General features: G+C 43.0%; 1 protein-coding gene across 17 annotated transcripts in view; it reads left to right on the plus strand.

The window, feature by feature from the left end:
- The window catches only part of FLT3LG (fms related receptor tyrosine kinase 3 ligand), a 254,839-nt gene that overhangs the window by 211,791 nt on the left and 24,714 nt on the right, over positions 1–18,334 (plus strand). For 5 of the 17 annotated variants that reach the window (XR_006387915.1, XR_006387910.1, XR_006387912.1 and 2 more), the window contains one exon: positions 10,534–11,515. The exons of 11 other annotated variants lie outside the window; for them this stretch is intronic. The gene's annotated coding sequence lies outside the window, so the exon portion shown is untranslated. Of the gene's footprint in view, positions 1–1,381; positions 1,718–10,533; positions 11,516–18,334 lie in introns of all 17 variants that reach the window. One more of the 17 variants, XR_006387913.1, reaches the window with a different exon arrangement.

Consider the following 18,334-nt stretch of genomic DNA (forward strand, 5'->3'; position numbering starts at 1 on the left):
TCCCCAAGTGCAGTCACAAAAACCATCAAGCGCTACAAAGAAACTGGGTCACATGCGGACCGCCCCAGGAAAGGAAGACCAAGAGTCACCTCTGCTGCGGAGGATAAATTAATCCGAGTCACAAGCCCCAGAAATCGCAGGTTAACAGCAGCTCAGATTAGAGACCAGGTCAATGTCACACAGAGTTCTAGCAGCAGACACATCTCTAGAGACTGTGTGAATCAGGCCTTCATGGTAGAATATCTGCTAGGAAACCACTGCTAAGGACAGGCAACAAGTAGAAGAGACGTGTTTGGGCTAAAGAACACAAGGAATGGACATTAGACCAGTGGAAATCTGTGGTTTGGTCTGATGAGTCCAAATTTGAAATCTTTGGTTCCAACCACCGTGTCTTTGTGCGACGCAGAAAAGGTGAACGGATGGACTCTACATGCCTGGTTCCCACCGTGAAGCATGGAGGAGGAGGTGTGATGGTGTGGGGGTGCTTTGCTGGTGACACTGTTGGGGATTTATTCAAAATTGAAGGCATACTGAACCATCATGGCTGCCACAGCATCTTGCAGCGGCATGCTATTCCATCCGGTTTGCGTTTAGTTGGACCATCATTTATTTTTCAACAGGACAATGACCCCAAACACACCTCCAGGCTGTGTAAGGGCTATTTGACCATGAAGGAGAGTGATGGAGTGCTGCGCCAGATGACCTAGCCGTCACCGGACCTGAACCCAATCGAGATGGTTTGGGGTGAGCTGGACCGCAGAGTGAAGGCAAAAGGGCCAACAAGTGCTAAGCATCTCTGGGAACTCCTTCAAGACTGTTGGAAGACCATTTCAGGTGACTACCTCTTGAAGCTCATCAAGAGAATGCCAAGAGTGTGCAAAGCAGTAATCAAAGCAAAAGGTGGCTACTTTGAAGAACCTAGAATATGACATATTTTCAGTTGTTTCACACTTTTTTGTTATGTATATAATTCCACATGTGTTAATTCATAGTTTTGATGCCTTCAGTGTGAATCTACAATTTTCATAGTCATGAAAATAAAGAAAACTCTTTGAATGAGAAGGTGTGTCCAAACTTTTGGTCTGTACTGTATATATATATATATATATATATACATATATATTCAGAACAAAAAGTGGGAGAAAATATGAGGGTCATCCCCCATCCAGACATTACCTGGAGGTACACGATAGCAATTGGAAGGGTCATCAGTATGTGGCATGGAGAAGGTAAAAACTGGAAGGAAAGGAGGTGATTTAATAAAACACCTGTCACAAGATGAGAAAAGATGGATTTTTTATTTGAATACCCTCCCCCCACGGGACTGTGGAGCTATTCGCATTTGACAACTGAAATTGTGTTCTGTCTCCCTAACTTAAAGACTGCCTTGCAATAACCTGATCTGAATAACCCAAACCCAAAAGGATTCCTAAGGAGAAGCACGGGCAAGAGGACTCTATCCCTGAGGAAGAAAGGCGATCCTTTATAAATGCGTCAGATTTTTGGTCCACAACAGCTCCTGTAGCTGTAAGCTAGTGTGATGTCACCAGCGCTCTGATTTAGAGCACAAGCTTTTTTGAATAGGAAACGTGCTGCCGGCTGGGGCACGTTTTCCAACTACACAGCCTGACTGCTTCTACCGGACTGGAGGATCAGGACAACTATCAAGTATTCACCACTACACATCAACATTGTGGACTGTCATCTACAAGTACAGGTAGGCGTGACGGTGTCACATATAAATACTAATTACAACTTAGAGGACAGGAGACGTGGTAGAACCCTGCTACTAGTCACCTGTACTTGGGTGCAGTCAGACAGTAAGCACAGGAATTCTTCTTTTAGGGTACTTTCACACTAGCGTTTTTCTTTTCCGGTGTTGAGTTCTGTCCTCTGGGCTCAATACCGGAAAAAAACTGATCAGTTTTGTCCTAATGCATTCTGAATGGAGAGCAAGCTGTTCAATATGCATCAGGATGCAACAGTTCAGTCCCTCTTACGTTTTTTGGACGGAGAAAATACTGTAGCATGCTGCAGTTTTCTCTCCGGCCAAAAATACTTATCACTTGGCGGAATGCCGGATCCGGCATTAATTTACATTGAAACTGACAAATGCCATCAGTTTGCGTCTGGATTTACGGCGATGGGCCTGCCTGCCGGAATCCTCTGCCGCAAGTGTGAAAGTACCCTTGCTTCTTCAAATTGTCATTGCGGCACTGACCTTTCTTGCAGCATACTCACAACATTTTTAAGTAAGAGCGCCAGTAAATTTGTTTTATTTCTATTTACCACAATTTAGACATATTTATGAACTGAGATTTTTTTTTTTAAACAATAAAAAATATTTGCATGTCTACACCGCAGAGAAAGTATAATTGGAGCCAGTGGAAAAGTTAATGGCAGTAAATGTCCCCATCCCACCCCAAAAACAAAACAAAAAAACTGTGCTGTAATTACCATGGGCTGTGATAATTAAGGGTTGTATTTTCTGAAAGGGTATGCATGCATGGCATTTTGACCCAAAGCAGGTACTTCAAATGGGTTAATCTCAAAAAGAAATTTAATACCTAGATACTTACAATCCACAGGATACTGGCATACTGCAAGTGTCTGATTGCTGGGAGTTCTGACTGCTGGGACCCCCAGTGATCACAAGAATGAGGGTGTCAAAGTTAGTCCACATGCACACGACAGTTGTTTTTTGCGTCCGCAAATTGTGCGTCCGCCCCAAAAAACGGATGCGGCATACGTTTTTTTTGGGAGGATACGTTTTTTTCCACATATCTCTTATTAATAAATGCCTATCTATGTCCGCAAATGTGATAAAAGTGGGACATGCACTATTTTTTTTGCTGAAGGGAAATACGGACAACGGACGTGGAACACAAACGTGTGAACTATCAGCATTTTTTTGCTGGCCCATTGAAATGAATGGGTCCCCATCCTATCCACCAAAAAAACGGAACGGAGGCCGAGAAAAACAACTGTCGTGTGCATGAGGCCTTAAGCAGTGGTGTGCATGTTTGACCACTGCTCCAATTTGTGGGACTGCTGAAGATAACCAGGCAGCGATAGATGAACAGAGAGGCGTAGCCGCAGAATGATGAGAGGATGTGGTAGTCTGGTGCGGTTTAATAAACAGTCAACCTCTACTGACGATTAGGCAGCATTCACATACTTTATGAAATGCAGGCATTACACATATATTCTGAGGCTGGGTATAGAGAGTCCATCACACGAGCTACCTGAGTTCCTTGCCAATAAACGTTACTATCGCCCCAGTCCAGCCGAGGAGTGCCACCTTTATGACAGACCAATATCTGTCCCTCAAAGGTGACTGGAAGACTGAAGCTTCTCACACAGTCAAAGCTGTGGAGTCCAGAGCCATAAACGAATGCTGCTTCATGCTCAATCTTTCTTTGAATGGCTGCTCAGCTAGCCCTCTTCTTCAGAGGATGACACATGGCATGGAAAGGACCAAGCCCAAGGGTTTGGCCTGCCCTATTCCTAGTTACTGTTGCCATATACATAGCCCTCAGGACTACAAACAGTAAAACAGCAGTTTATAATGAGATACAACTCTAAAAATAGCCATCACATATTTATCCTTTTAGCAGTGATCCACTGGGTCACTGCATATATACTTTATGCCTGGTTGTTTGGATCAGCTTATCTTCTTTTGCCATCCACGGCAGCAGGGGAGGGAGTCTGGAGCTGTTGTAGGATGGAGCAGTGGTGCTATACCGAGCTGTAGGATTTTTCAGAGGTCATACACTCTATGGAGACAGGACCTCTGGGGTGCAGCTATACATATATACAGTGGCGTAGCGTGGGTGCCATATAATGCGCTCCCCAACCTGTGGACACGCCCTTTCTACAGATAATGTAGCAGTCCTATGTAACACTACAGATAACACAGGGATAACTCTCTGAGTACAGATAATGTAGTAGATGGGTGTGAGGCCCTAGAATTCAGAACACGCACAGTGTGACCTGAAGTCTGGGGCCTGGATGCGGCAGGGTGGGCCATATTCTCAATCCACCCCCCAACCCTACCGTGAAACAAATATGTGTTTGGACATTACATACATCACTACAAAATATACAGTATAATACAGCACCACATACCTTATCCATCCAGTGACATCTCCTGTGATGTAGACTTTCCTCAACGTCTTCATTCGTAGATAAGACCGCCATGACATGTGCTTTCAGCTGCGTCTCATCTCTGCAGAGTTTTATTATTAGTTATTATTATTATTATTATTGTTATTTATAATGACCCCCTCTGTATAATATATAATGGCCCCTCTGTAATATTACGATATATAATGGGCCATTATACAGGGAGTGCAGAATTATTAGGCAAGTTGTATTTTTGAGGATTAATTTTATTATTGAACAACAACCATGTTCTCAATGAACCCAAAAAATATCAAAGCTAAATATTTTTGGAAGTAGTTTTTAGTTTGTTTTTAGTTTTAGCTATTTTAGGGGGATATCTGTGTGTGCAGGTGACTATTACTGTGCATAATTATTAGGCAACTTAACAAAAAACAAATATATACCCATTTCAATTATTTATTTTTACCAGTGAAACCAATATAACATCTCAACATTCACAAATATACATTTCTGACATTCAAAAACAAAACAAAAACAAATCAGTGACCAATATAGCCGCCTTTCTTTGCAAGGACACTCAAAAGCCTGCCATCCATGGATTCTGTCAGTGTTTTGATCTGTTCACCATCAACATTGCGTGCAGCAGCAACCACAGCCTCCCAGACACTGTTCAGAGAGGTGTACTGTTTTCCCTCCTTGTAAATCTCACATTTGATGATGGACCACAGGTTCTCAATGGGGTTCAGATCAGGTGAACAAGGAGGCCATGTCATTAGATTTTCTTCTTTTATACCCTTTCTTGCCAGCCACGCTGTGGAGTACTTGGACGCGTGTGATGGAGCATTGTCCTGCATGAAAATCATGTTTTTCTTGAAGGATGCAGACTTCTTCCTGTACCATTTTCTTGAAGAAGGTGTCTTCCAGAAACTGGCAGTAGGACTGGGAGTTGAGCTTGACTCCATCCTCAACCCGAAAAGGCCCCACAAGCTCATCTTTGATGATACCAGCCCAAACCAGTACTCCACCTCCACCTTGCTGGCGTCTGAGTCGGACTGGAGCTCTCTGCCCTTTACCAATCCAGCCACGGGCCCATCCATCTGGCCCATCAAGACTCACTCTCATTTCATCAGTCCATAAAACCTTAGAAAAATCAGTGTTGAGATATTTCTTGGCCCAGTCTTGACGTTTCAGCTTGTGTGTCTTGTTCAGTGGTGGTCGTCTTCAGCCTTTCTTACCTTGGCCATGTCTCTGAGTATTGCACACCTTGTTCTTTTGGGCACTCCAGTGATGTTGCAGCTCTGAAATATGGCCAAACTGGTGGCAAGTGGCATCTTGGCAGCTGCACGCTTGACTTTTCTCAGTTCATGGGCAGTTATTTTGCGCCTTGGTTTTTCCACACGCTTCTTGCGACCCTGTTGACTATTTTGAATGAAACGCTTGATTGTTCGATGATCATGCTTCAGAAGCTTTGCAATTTTAAGAGTGCTGCATCCCTCTGCAAGATATCTCACTATTTTTGACTTTTCTGAGCCTGTCAAGTCCTTCTTTTGACCCATTTTGCCAAAGGAAAGGAAGTTGCCTAATAATTATGCACACGTGATATAGGGTGTTGATGTCATTAGACCACACCCCTTCTCATTACATCACCTAATATGCTTAATTGGTAGTAGGCTTTCGAGCCTCTACAGCTTGGAGTAAGACAACATGCATAAAGAGGATGATGTGGTCAAAATACTCATTTGCCTAATAATTCTGCACTCCCTGTATATCCTAATAATACTGGGGGGGGTCAGTATATATAATAATTATAGAGGGGCCATTATATATGTAATAATAATACAGAGGGGGGCTATTATATATCCTAATATTACAGAGGGGTCATTATATAATAATTATGCAGAGGGGCCATTATATATAATAATTATACTGGGGGGCCATTATATATTATACAGTGGAACCATTATATATAATAATTATACAAAGGTGCCATTATTTATTATACAGGGAGGCCATTATATATATTAATTATACAAGGTGATCATTATATATTATACAGAGGGGCCATTATATATTATAATTATACAGAGGGGCCATTATTAATGGGCCCTCTATATAATTATAATATATAATGGCCCCCCTGTATAATTATTATATATAATGGCCCCTCTGTATAATATATATTGGCCCCTCTGTATAATATACAATGGCCCTTCTGTATAATATACAATGGCTCCTCTTTATAATATATATTGTCCCCTCTGTATAATATGTAATGGCCCCCATTCTGCCCCCACTTCCATAGTGCCCCCAATATGGCCCCTAGTACTTACATAAAAAATAAATATATACTCGCCTGTCTTCATCGCCTCTTGCAGCCTTTGCTCAGGTGGTCAGGAGCACATCACCGTGCCCTCTTGCGCCGCGTCATTACGCCATCTCGCGAGACACGGCGCAGAAGGTCACGGTGATGTAATCACGATTTCCTGCACTATTCTACTGCTTCATAGGCTTCAGGCCTGGCCTGAAGCTTATGAGACAGAACGGAGGGGATGGGAGCCATAGGCTTCCATCACCCTTATTATGCTGCCTGGCGCCCCCTACAATTTAGCGCCCGGCGCAACGCCCCCCCTCCCCCCCCCGCTACAACACTGCATATATACAGTACAGACCAAAAGTTTGGACACACCTTCTCATTCAAAGGGTTTTCTTTATTTTCATGACTATGAAAAATGTAGATTCACACTGAAGGCATCAAAACTATGAATTAACACATGTGGAATTATATACATAACAGAAAAATGTGTGAAACAACAGAAAATATGTCATATTCTAGGTTCTTCACAGTAGCCACCTTTTGCTTTGATTATTGCTTTGCACACTCTTGGCATTCTCTTGATGAGCTTCAAGAGGTAGTCACCTGAAATGGTCTTCCAACAGTCTTGAAGGATTTCCCAGAGATGCTTAGCACTTGTTGGCCCTTTTGCCTTCACTCTGCGGTCATCCGCTCACCCCAAACCATCTCGATTGGGTTCAGGTCCAGTGACTGTGGAGGCCAGGTCATCTGGAGCAGCACCCCATCACTCTCCTTCATGGTCAAATAGCCCTTACACAGCCTGGAGGTGTGTTTGGGGTCATTGTCCTGTTGAAAAATAAATGATGGTCCAACTAAACGCAAACCGGATGGAATAGCATGCCGCTGCAAGATGCTGTGGTAGCCATGCTGGTTCAGTATGCCTTCAATTTTGAATAAATCCCCAACAGTGTCACCAGCAAAGCACCATCACACCTCCTCCTCCATGCTTCACGGAGGGAACCAGGCATGTAGAGTCCATCCCTTCACCTTTTCTGCGTCGCACAAAGACATGGTGGTTGGAACCAAAGATCTCAAATTTGGACTCATCAGACCAAAGCATAGATTTCCACTGGTCTAATCTCCATTCCTTGTGTTCTTTAGCCCAAACAAGCCTCTTCTGCTTGTTGCCTGTCCTTAGCAGTGGTTTCCTAGCAGATATTCTACCATGAAGGCCTGATTCACACAGTCTCCTCTTAACAGTTGTTCTAGAGATGTGTCTGCTGCTAGAACTCTGTTTGGCATTGACCTGGTCTCTAATCTGAGCTGCTGTTAACCTGCGATTTCTGAGGCTGGTGACTCGGATGAACTTATCCTCCGCAGCAGAGGCGACTCTTGGTCTTCCTTTCCTGGGGCGGTCCACATGTGAGCCATTTTCTTTGTAGCGCTTGATGGTTTTTGTGACTGCACTTGGGGGCATTTTCAAAGTTTTCCCAATTTTTCGGACTGACTGACCTTCATTTCTTAAAGTAATGATGGCCACTTGTTTTTCTTTACTTAGCTGCTTTTTTCTTGCCATAATACAAATTCTAACAGTCTATTCAGTAGGACTATCAGCTGTGTATCCACCTGACTTCTCCAGAACGCAACTGATGGTCCCAACCCCATTTATAAGGTATGTCGGGTATATAAAGCAAATGCTTTATATAAATATAAAAAAAAATTATCGGGTCAAAAGAAAAATTATGCAAACTATATTGACCCGTTAGATGGACATAAACATCTCAAAGAGTTCAATCAAGAACCTGATTATTTTGTGCAATCAGTAAAACAGGGTACAAGCGTCTATGCAAAAATATAAATGGTTTATTATACAATAGGTTAAAATACAAACGAAAATGAATCAACATAAATTTCAATAATATACAATGATATGCAGTACCCAGAATTCACCACTATATGATACCACCAAAACACTACTCAACCAACACAAGAATATTATGCAATACAGCTTTAAATTTTGTGAGAAATATACAATCAATGGATTATGCGGAAAACTCAATCAAGATGACAGATACGAGCCCTTGCTCCGCCCAAAAATTATGACCAATCTTTCAGATAATGGTAGTATTGCAACAAAACGTATAAATTATTGGCTTGATATCAAACTAGGGAATTCAAAGATTCCCAACAAAGAGTTTCTCCAATATTGTCTCCTTTATTCAGTTATATGCATCTTAACTGAAATCAGAGAAAATACTGATGTAGCAACTAACGTTACACGTCCGCAAGTGAGCGGGTATCTGGCTAAGTATCAAGCCAATTAATTTAGATCAATACTACATAAAAACAAAATATACATTACCCAAGGGTCAAGTGATGTGCAGAGTCTTGGGGCAGCCAGCTCTCAAGAGTTTTTCCCGATAATCCAAATGATTCTCCAGAGATCTATAATCCCAATGTTTGTTTCTTTTTCTTTTTTTTTTCTCCCTTTTTCTTTTGGTAACTGGTTTCTTAACCCAAAACTTATCAGATGAACACGCCCTCCGAATTTAGAACTTTCCAATCATTGTTGGAGGGGTGTGTGCATTGATAAGGAGAATGGCGTCATAATACTACCCAGAATGCAATTTTGCTACTGATGTAGTATTAACCGCTTATATCTAGATGGCACTGTTGTATAAGCAATAAGCATCATACCATTAAGGGTTAACTCATACATGCCTAATATTTTCACTACTTCACACCTCTGACATCTAGAGGCCTTGTGTCAGGGCTGAGGGACAAACTTTGATACATGAATATATACTTTGAGGAACATCTAGACCATTCTCACACTGTGGAATTCATGTTCAGATAGGAAAAACAATGAAGCCTCAGAATCCGCAGGTGCGGTGTATCTTCTAACTTTCTAAATGTATAATATATTGTTACAATAACACTAGTTTTGAACAGTACAGTAATCTTCTCATGGACTTACTTTGGCCTACATGAAACTTCATACAAAACAGTGAATATAAATCAACATAGCTCTTAAAGGCAATGAATACTCATCATAACTAAAATAAGTAAGTATAACTGTTTAAACTTATGAAAAAGCACAACAGGTAAGAAATCCCACTTATTAAACCTGACAGGGCACATCTGTGAAGTGAAAACCATTTCAGGTGACTACCTCTTGAAGCTCATCAAAAGAATGTCAAGAGTGTGCAAAGCAGTAATCAAAGCAAAAGGTGGCTACTTTGAAGAACCTAGAATATGACATATTTTCAGTTGTTTCACACTTTTTTGTTATGTATATAATTCCACATGTGTTAATTTATAGTTTTGATGCCTTCATTGTGAATCTACAATTTTCATAGTCATGAAAATAAAGAAAACTCTTTGAATGAGAAGGTGTGTCCAAACCTTTGGTCTGTACTGTACATGTCAGCAGCAGCATACAGGCAAAGTACTGTGTGCTAATAAACAGAACAGCCGTCGGTACAATGAGCTGAGCTGTACACTGCGCAACATGGGATTGCTGAGGAGCTGCTTAGAAACCCACTGAAATACCAGTATGACCAAATATTGACTACAGCCTCTTCCTCTAGCTAGTTCCAGGGCAATAAGCTTATGATCTGGTGCACAAGCATCAGATCTAAAGGGCCTAAAGGGGTATAGCACATGGATCAAAAGATCCTCCCATTCATTGCTCTGCTAGATTTAGGGGAGTATCTTTTCTCAAGGGGGATGTCTTTCTTCTTGAGCTCTCATCCTATCACAAATGAGGAAGCAGTTGAAGGACAAACTGAGCATGTGCGGCCATTTCATTGAGCCGGACAGAGAAATAAAAAAAGGGGATAATACGGAGATACATTTTTTTTTTAAATAGCTCAGTAGATGTCTTAAATATTTAATTACATGCATTCACAAAACTATTCAGATCCAGGTGCTGGTTTGAAAACTGTAGAATATTTTTTGTGGGACAACCCCTTTAATGCTACCCCTGATCACAACTTGGTTGAGATTTGAGTTGTCTAAAATTATGCCTTATTGGATAAATGTGAGCCTATGTGTTTACACAGTTTGGTTGTGCTAGCAATATTAACCTGTGGTTTCTATGTCTCTATCTTTAGGTTGTTATTTAACATCATCTGCTTTCTCATCAATGTCCACACCTGGATCATATGGGGCATTATGGATTTGTACCAGTGAACTTTTTTCTTGAGCATCTGTTATATTGTGAAACAGTATTAATCTGCAAACCATATACATGCAAGTCCAGGCATGCAAGCCATATACTCAAACCATGCATCCATCCTGCTATTGCACTGGTAAAAGAGAAGACTCAAGATTTGTCTCAGCACAGCAAAAGAAATGAGCAACCTGAATATGACACAAAAAGAGGCAAAAATAATCTCAAACGGTTAAAGACGGAAACAAAACCATACATCTTGGTCTCGGTACTTTCTTCTTTATTTTGGGAATTTTTTGTGGCAATGTGAGACATAGGAATTGGACTTTTTTTTTGCCAAACCTGAGACCAACCAAAATGTTGAACTAAACCTTGACTCATATTTATGTATTGAGCAAAAGTTGATACATGGCTGTTGACTACCATTCTCAAATTACTGTATATAGTACTAGCGTTCTTCAGGTTTGTTCTAGTACTCATTCACATTTTTCCATGTGAGCCATGAAAGCTTCTAAAGTTCTGCCTATCAAAAATGAAGAACACCTTCTTATGGAGATTGTTATTAAAAATCCATATTCTTCATAACAGTTAAAAATATTCTGTATACAGTTCAGTATTTTCAGACTGAAATTTCTAGGTGGATGAGCAGGAAGTGGGAATGGGCTATCTAAATCAAAAGTTAACAATTGGTCCATGTTACCACCCTAATGGAGACACTGCTTCAGCAAAGCGTGGCAGGTAGCTTTAGCGGTGTGTGCAGCTTCTAAATTCTAGTCAAGGTCGCACTGTCTTTCGGTATAAAAATCTCATGAGCAAGGCTGTTGAAAGAAGCAAAAACACTATTTATTTGGCAAAGACTAACAAAATCCAGACTGGAACCCAACTCTGACTCCAGAATCTATGAGGTGTAAATTCTAGAAGAGGTATATAAGGAAAATTAACAATTTTAAGGTTTATGGTATATTATGTGATATGGATTTTCTCGTTTGGTATATATACTATATAACAATTGTAGAATCTGTGGTGTTTTGGGGGCAGATGAGAAAATGTCTCTCAAACATGGTTTTTCTATGGTTACCACTCACATATTTGATTTCTCCAAAGTTTTATCCTGGCCTAGGCTTTAATGAGGTTTTCCAGGCTCCCGATACTGACGACCTATGGTTCGGATAGCTAATCAATATCTGATGGGTGAGGGTACAACACTCCCACTGATCTAGTGCTGTAACTAACAATTTAAATGAAGCAGGACGCACAGCTCCATTTAAACTATAGAGGCCCTGCTGGGTTGCTGCAGCCCAGGTCTTACTAAAGTGAATGAGAGCTTAGCTGCAGTTACCTGGCACGATCATTACACTTTGAACTGAGCTGTGCTTCCTGTTCCATTCACAGTGCTATTTCCTGTGTCACAGGCTGCAGGGTACAGCTGATCCGTGGGGCTGCAGGATGTCGGACCCCCAACGATCGGATATTAATGACTAGTGTTGAGCGAACCCGAACTGCAAAGTTCCTGTCCGTACCGAACTTTGCAAGTTCAGGTACCCGGACCCAAACTTGAACTTTGCAGCAAAAGTTTGGGTTCGAGTTCAGTGTTCGGGCATTTAATAAAGCTTGTTGAAAGGCTGAAGGGCAGCCAATCAACAAGCTTTTAAGCTGTGGGCACTTAGAAGCCATCACAGCCATGCCTAGTAATGGCATGGCTGTGATTGGCCGGTGCATCATGTGACCCAGCAACAAGCTGGATCATGTGTAGCACAGCCTATCAGCTCGGAGTAGTGCAGGGACAGGAAGCAGGCAGCTGAAGTGAGGGACAGTGTTTTTTTTGTGGGTGCAATACACTAGTTTTGCACCCCTGACATAGAAATATAATAATAAATCTGGCTGTTAATTCTGTGGGTAACCTATAGCGATCTTTTATGGGTGCAATGCACCATCTTTGCACTCCTGACACAGAAATATAATAATCTGTCTGTTAGTTCGGTGGGTGACATATACCCATTTTTGGTGTGAGGTACGCCTGCACTGCATCCGTGACAGGGAAATTAATATAGTTAAAGGGGTTCTCCGGGCTTAACCTTTTTTTGGCTTTAAAAATCTAACCTGTGGAGGAAAGATTATTGCTCACATACTTACACAGTGCAGCCGTTCTTGAGATCTGCCTCCTGGTCACTTGGTCCCTCCAGATGGCTTTTCTGTTCTTCCAGGCAAAGTCCGTCTCCTTGTCTTCCACCCTTCTCTTCCTGGCTTGAGCAGGAGACGGATCGTCTCTAATGACGTCACCGCCTCCTGCAAGTTGAAGCGCCAGCCTCCGTCTTCTTCACCAACGCAGGCGCAGTACGCACAATTAAAGTGTGCATGCGCCGGTATCTCTGCTCCGGCTCCGTACAAACATGCACTGCACATGCGCCGGGACCGCCAGCCGTCTTCTGAGTGTACAGCATAGCGATCAGACACAGAGGCTGATCGCTATGCTGTGGAGGTCATTGTGGGAGCTGTGGATGGCACATGGGGTGCACTTTGGATGGCACATGGGTGCCCTTGTGGGCAATGTGGATGGCACATGGGTGCCCTTGTGGGCACTGTGAATGGCACTTTGGGGACACTGTGGATTTCATTAGGGGCACTATGGATGGCACATGGGCACTGTGAATGGCACATGGGGGCACAGTGGATGTCATTAGGGGAACTGTGGATGGCACATGGGGGCACTGTGGCTGGCACTGTTATAGGGGAATGTAGATGGCACTGTTGTGGGGAACTGTAGATAACATCTAGAGTGACCCCATAACAGTGATATTCGTTATTCACAGTGCTCCCATAACAGTATCACTGTTATGGGGGCACTGTGGATGTCACTGTTGATGTCACTGTTATGGGGGCCTGTGGATGTCACTGTTATGGGGACACTGTGGATGACACTGTAGATAAAATCTAGAGTGACCGCATAACAGTGATATCCACAGTGCTCCCATAACAGTGACACTTTTATGGGGGCACTGTGGATGTCACTGTTATAGGGGCACTGTGGATGTCACTGTTTTGGGGATCTGTGGATGTTACTGTTATGGGGGCCTGTGCATGTCACTGTTATGGGGGCACTGTGGATGTCACTGTTATGGGGGATCTGTGGATGTCACTGTTATGGGGGATCTGTGGATGTCACTGTTATGGGGGATCTGTGGATGTCACTGTTATGGGGGATCTGTGGATGTCACTGTTATGGGGGCACTGTGGATGATACTGTTATGGCAGCTCAGTATGAGTGATAGGAATCATGCAAACTACTGTGATCGGCCCAGGAATCCATGTCTCAGTCCATGTGTCAGCCACAATTTCCAGGCCAATCTCAGCTTCCCTGACCAGATAATAGACTGGCTGTATCATACATTACTGTCATATCGTCAGTTCGGTCAGGAGAGTGCGGTCGGCATGGGAGATGTGGTGACACGCGGACCGTGTTTCCCAGGCTGATCATGGTCTTATCTCATGTGCACTACACATGTTGGCACAAGAAAAACGCTTCAGCAGTCAGGACCAAAAAAGATAAAATTCGGCCTCATGCACAGGACCGTATCTGTTCTGCTTTCTCCAAGTAGCAGATCTGCTAAATAAGGATACTGCCTATGTGAGATGTGCATTTTTTTCTTTTGCTGTTCTGATATATGGATGTGAAAAGCACACTGATGAAGTCCATGTGTTTTCCACATCCGTATATCATTTCTGCAACAAAAAAAACATGTCCTTTTCTGGTCCTCATAATGCAGACCTGAAATCCATAGAAATCAACGGGACTGCAAAAAAAATGCGGGTCGCACACGGACAGTATCCTCATTTAGCGGATAAATGGATACGGTCGTGTGCATAAGGGTTTAGATAGACAGCTCAGCAGGCTGCATCATACAAAATGGGATTAGATACACAGCTCAGCAGGCTGTATCATACAAGGTGGGATTAGATACACAGCTCAGCAGGCTGTATAATACAAAATGGGATTAGATACACACTTCAGCAGGAAGTATCGCACACATATAGTACAGACCAAAAGTTTGGACACACCTTCTCATTCAAAGAGTTTTCTTTATTTTCATGACTAAGAAAATTGTAGATTCACACTGAAGGCATCAAAACTATGAATTAACACATGTGGAATTATATACATAAAAAAAAGTGTGAAACAACTGAAAATATGTCATATTCTAGGTTCTTCAAAGTAGCCACCTTTTGCTTTGATTACTGCTTTGCACACTCTTGGCATTCTCTTGATGAGCTTCAATTTTCACTTCACAGGTGTGCCCTGTCAGGTTTAATAAGTGGGATTTCTTGCCTTATAAATGGGGTTGGGACCATCAGTTGCGTTGTGGAGAAGTCAGGTGGATACACAGCTGATAGTCCTACTGAATAGACTGTTAGAATTTGTATTATGGCAAGAAAAAAGTAGCTAAGTAAAGAAAAACGAGTGGTCATCATTACTTTAAGAAATGAAGGTCAGTCAGTCCGAAAAATTGGGAAAACTTTGAAAGTGTCCCCAAGTGCAGTCACAAAAACCATCAAGCGCTACAAAGAAACTGGCTCACATGCGGACCGCCCCAGGAAAGGAAGACCAAGAGTAACCTGTGCTGCGGAGGATAAGTTCATCCGAGTCACCAGCCTCAGAAATCGCAGGTTAACAGCAGCTCAGATTGGAGACCAGGCCAATGCCACACAGAGTTCTAGCAGCAGACACATCTCTAGAACAACTGTTAAGAGGAGACTGTGTGAATCAGGCCTTCATGGTAGAATATCTGCTAGGAAACCACTTCTAAGGACAGGCAACAAGCAGAAGAGACTTGTTTGGGCTAAAGAACACAAGGAATGGAGATTAGACCAGTGGAAATCTGTGCTTTGGTCTGATGAGTCCAAATTTGAGATCTTTGGTTCCAACCACGTGTCTTTGTGCGACACAGAAAAGGTAAACGGATAGACTCTACATGCCTGGTTCCCACCGTGAAGCATGGAGGAGAAGGTGTTATGGTGTGGGGGTGCTTTGCTGGTGACACTGTTGGGGATTTATTCAAAATTGAAGGCATACTGAACCAGCATGGCTACCACAGCTAGCATCTTGCAGCGGCATGCTATTCCATCCGATTTGCGTTTAGTTGGACCATCATTTATTTTTCAACAGGACAATGACCCCAAACACACCTCCAGGCTGTATGAGGGCTATTTGACCATGAAGGAGAGTGATAGGGTGCTGCGCCAAATGACCTGGCCTTCAGTCACCGGACCTGAACCCAATCGAGATGGCTTCGGGTGAGCTGGACCGCAGAGTGAAGGCAAAAGGGCCAACAAGTGCTAAGCATCTCTGGGAACTCCTTCAAGACTGTTGGAAGACCATTTCAGGTGACTACCTCTTGAAGCTCATCAAGAGAATGCCAAGAGTGTGCAAAGCAGTAATCAAAGCAAAAGGTGGCTACTTTGAAGAACCTAGAATATTACATATTTTAAGTTGTTTCACACTTTTTTGTTATGTATATAATTCCACATGTGTTAATTCATAGTTTTGAAGCCTTCAGTGTGAATCTACAATTTTCATAGTCATGAAAATAAAGAAAACTCTTTGAATGAGAAGGTGTGTCCAAACTTTTGGTCTGTACTGTACATGTTTGGATTAGATACAGATGTGCATGGATGTGGGGGCGTGTCCAGCCTATGACTCATCACTGTGCAGTGCAGCCAGAGTTGTGTATCAATAAAGTTATGTATTCAACAAAACAAGGAGAGAAAGTAAACAGATCTGCCAGGATAAGGGTACTTTCACACAAGTGTTATTCTTTTCCGGCATTGAGTTCCATCCTAGGGGCTCAATACAAGAAAAGAACTGATCAGTTTTATCCTAATGCATTCTGAATGGAGAGAAATCCGTTCAGGATGTCTTCAGTTCAGTCTTTTTGCCTTTTCAGGACGGAGATAATACCACAGCATTTTCCCATTTAAATGCGTTAATGCCGGCCCCGAGTGTTCCGGCAAAATGGATCCGGATCCGTTTTTCCGGCTGACACCGGAGAGATGGGTCCGGTATTCCAATGCATTTGTCATACTGATCAGGATCCTGATCCATCTGACAAATGCCATCAGTTTGCGTCCGTATTGCCGAAACTGCCTGCCGGAATCCTTTGCCGCAAGTGTGAAAGTACCTTAATGTGATGTCTTCCAGGGGGGAAGGAAAGCTCAGACATAAAAAAAAGGTATTAAGTGCATATGTATGCATGGAGAGGGGTGTTAGGAGCACATAAAAAGAATTTGGATTTTGGGACCAGACAACCTCTTTAATCCATCTGTTAAATCGGTGGGTGACAGATACCCATTTTTGGTGTAAGGTACACCTGCACTGCATACGTGACAGGGAAATTAATATAGTTAATCCGTCTGTTAGTTCGGTGGGTGACATGTACCCATTTTTGGTGTGAGGTACACCTGCACTGCTTATGGGAACAGGAAAATGAATATAGTTAATCTGTCTGTTAGTTTAGTGGGTGACCTCAAAGAATGAGGAGAGCATCAAATAAGGGACGTGGCCCTGGTCGTGGTGCTGCTGGTGTTTGTGGAGCTCCTGTTGCAGGGAGAGGACGTGGTCGATCTGTGTCAGCTACACACCCAAATTAAACACCTTCCTTAGATGCATGTAGGCGTCAGAACGTTTAGCATTATTTTGGTAGTTTAGTGGTTGACCTCAAAGAATGAGGAGAGCATCAAATAAGGGACGTGGCCCTGGTCGTGGTGCTGCTGGTGTTTGTGGAGCTCCTGTTGCAGGGAGAGGACGTGGTCGATCTGTATCAGCTACACGCCCAAATTAAACACCTTCCTCAGGTGCATGTAGGCGACAGAACATTTAGCGTTATTTTGTAGGCCCGAATACCGATGTAAAAATGGTGAGGCCAGAACAAGAAGAGGCGGTAGTAGATTGGGTGGCTGATAGTGCCTTCTGTTGCTTCACATTGTCTCCCACCCAGTTCCCTGCAGCCCATGGGCATCTGTCTTTCACCTCACCCCCTTGCAAATTTGCCAAGCAGTCTGAGCCCCAAGTCATGCAGCAGTCTCTTTTTGATGACTCTGTTGGCATGGTTTCCGTGGACCATCCACCTAGCCCTGCCCCAGAAGTGGAAGAGATTGAATGCACTGATGCCCAACAACTTATGTTTCAGGATGTGGACATGGAAGAACCATGTCTCTGAAGATGACGAAACACAGGTGCCAACTGCTGCGGCTTTCTGCAGAGTGCAGACCGACAAGGAGAGCAGAGGTAAAGTGTGGGTGTAAGATGATATGGAGGATGATGAGGTCCTAGACCCCACATGTAATCAAGGTCATGCTAGTGACATGTGCAGTTCGGAAGAAGAGGTGGTGGTCACACAGCACCAGCCGCACAGCAAAAGAGGAAGCAGGGTTCAAAAGCAGAGTGGCCGTCCCCTCGCCAGTACTCCTGCTACTGCCCACCGCATCCAGGGACTGAGCACACCAAAGCTAGCTCCAAGGAGTTCCCTGGCGTGCCAGTTCATCAGACAATGTGCTGACGACAAGACGCAAGTGGTTTGTGTTAACCGTGTTTGTAGTGGTAGTGCAAACTAATGCCACGATGCAGCCGACAGCGTCTGTTTTAACAGAGGAGAGACATGACATGTGGCTCAGTTGATGTCCAACTTTAATATCTCAGTATCTTGTAATAATATACAGAAGAGAAAATAGGCAACCCTATACGTTAACAT

Source organism: Bufo gargarizans, chromosome 2 (genome assembly GCF_014858855.1).
Source record: "Bufo gargarizans isolate SCDJY-AF-19 chromosome 2, ASM1485885v1, whole genome shotgun sequence".
Classification (NCBI taxonomy): domain Eukaryota; kingdom Metazoa; phylum Chordata; class Amphibia; order Anura; family Bufonidae; genus Bufo; species Bufo gargarizans.